A 2,500-nucleotide genomic window follows, 5' to 3' on the forward strand; every position below is an offset into this window, starting at 1 on the left:
TGAAGATCTACCTTGTAGGAGCGAGGTGCTACTTGTTTGACCACCGATCCCTTTCTCCACAGCTTTTCTTTGTCTGATGGCAGCGGTTTCATGCGCACTGTGTCTCCGAGTTGCAGCTCAGGAAGCTCTTTTGTTCCTTTGTTGTAAAAAAGTGCTTGTTTCGTCTTTCTTTCTTTCTTTGAGCTTGTCTTCAGTTCCCTCCATGATCTTTGGCTGTACCAAAGTTCCTGCTGAAGGTAACAGTGTCTTTGTACGTCGTCCAAACAATCTTTGTACTGGCGAGGATCCAATACTGAGTGAAGGTGTGTTTCACCAGTCCAAAATGGCCAAGTATGGATCTTGTCTACTTGCCTTTGCTTTGGTTAGTAATTTCTTGGCTGTCTTAACAGCATTTTCAATCTTGCCATTTGATTGTGGATAGTGTGGTGAAGACGTTTGGTGGTCAAAATGCCAGGTGGATGTAAATTCTTTGAATTCTCTGGAAGCAAACTGTGGTCCGTTGTCAGAACACAGAGTATCAGGTATGCCATGGCGTGCGAACTGATTCTTGAGAGACTTGATAAAAGAACTTAAGTTGGTACTGGATAATTGGTTCAGTTCAAAGTAATCTGACCAGTGGTCAACGATGATGAACCACTCTTTGTTGTCAAAACTGAAAAGGTCTGTTGCAACATGAGACCAAGGGCGTTTAGGTGGATCATGAGGTATGAGTGGTTCTTTCTGCTGGTTTGTCTGATAGTGTTACATGTTTCGCACTTAGAAACACAGTCCCTGATCTCTGCGGTCACGCCAAGCCAAAACAGGACATCTCTTGCTTTATTTAAACAACTTTTAATACCAAGGTGGCTTGAGTGGACTTGCGTGATCATGTGGGGCCTTAGCGCTACAGGTACAATTACTTCTTTACTGGGGTCGAAATACTTCAACACTGGTTCTCTTGCGATCAGTTGTTTCACTTGCTTCCATGATTTCTCGTGTGTATCGTTCCAGTGCCATTGCACATCTTTGTCTAATAAACGTCTCAACGGCTCCGTCACATCAGACAGGTTAGGCAGAAATTTCGCAAGATACGTAATCATTCCAAGCACCCTTTCCACGGCCTTCTTGTCTGAAGGAGTAGGCATTGCTACAACTGCCTTGACCTTACTTGGATCCGGCTTGAGGCCATCAGGGGTCAGTACATGACCGATATAGGGCACTTCTTGCTTTCTCAACTATAACTTCTTTGGATTCAACGTGATATTCTTCTCACGACATCTCTCCAGCAGTGCAATTAGGTTTCTGTCATGATCCTTAACTGCATTTTCATAGGTGTCACCCTCACCAACACAGAGTGTGTCATCTGCAATGTCTTCTATACCTTTCAGACCTTGTAGGCTTTCATGGATTCTTCGCTGGTACTCCTCTGGTTTGTCTAGCTGAACTTGCCAGAATTCATTCTTTGCATCCAAAACGGAGAAGACTTTAGCCTTGTATAGCCTAATGGCCACGTCTTCAATGGTGGGGAGAGGACAATGGGCTCTCAGCAGGGCTCTATTTAAATCATGTGGGTCAATACAAATGCTTAACTTCCCTGGCTTGTTTACTAGAACAAAACTAGACACCCAATTTGCAGGTTCTGTAACGGGTGTGATAACTTTCTATCTGACTAATTTGTCCCGTTCTTCCTTTAAACGGTCTCTTAGTGCTACAGGTACTTTCCTAGGGGTGGACAACAGGTTTTACAGTTTCATCAAGTTCCATATGGTATGGGCCATCCATGCATCCTAATCCCTCAAAAACATCACTGCACTGTTTCAAATTTGATCTCTGGTTAGAACAATGTGGGCAGTTTGAACCTTGTCATTTACTGCGTTCACAGTTTCTGACTCTGAAATGTCACTTGCCATACCCTTGATTAAGTTCAGTTCCTGACATAACTCAGCACCTGGCAATATAGGCCTGACATCCTCAGCAGTTATAAAAAAATCTGCATCTGTACTCATTTCACCCTTGGCACATTTGAGAGTGCACTTTCCAAGTGGAGTCATAGTGGTTCCATTGTACATCTTGAGTATTGCAGATGTTTTCTTCAAATAGAGATCTTTGGGATCCCCCATAATGCTTGAGAATTCTTTTAGTGAGAGCAAATTACAAGTTGCTCACAGTCCAACTGAAATGTAACATCTTTAGCACTGTTTACTTTGACTGATGTAAACAACTGTTTTGGGTGTTTCTTTTCTTCAACAGCACTGACTTGATAAGTTATTACTTGACTTGATAAGTTATTACATCAATAGTATACTCTTCAAATTGACTCCCATCTCAATCTTCTTGCACATAATCCAAATTCTGATTGGCATGTAAATTACGACTGGACTGCCTTCCTCCTGTACACTTCGCAGCAAAATGGTTTCTTTTTCCACACTTGTTGCACTGTTGGACATATGCAGGGCAATTTGATCTGTCTGTTACATGTTTCCTGTCACAAAACTTGCAGTCGATCTGCTGAGCACTTCCG

The 2,500-nt window shown here is 42.6% G+C and overlaps 1 protein-coding gene across 1 annotated transcript in view; it reads right to left on the reverse strand.

The window, feature by feature from the left end:
* The window catches only part of LOC137991982 (VWFA and cache domain-containing protein 1-like), a 73,925-nt gene that overhangs the window by 6,594 nt on the left and 64,831 nt on the right, over positions 1-2,500 (reverse strand). The window lies entirely within an intron of this gene.

This window comes from Montipora foliosa, chromosome 2, assembly GCF_036669935.1.
Source record: "Montipora foliosa isolate CH-2021 chromosome 2, ASM3666993v2, whole genome shotgun sequence".
Taxonomy (NCBI): domain Eukaryota; kingdom Metazoa; phylum Cnidaria; class Anthozoa; order Scleractinia; family Acroporidae; genus Montipora; species Montipora foliosa.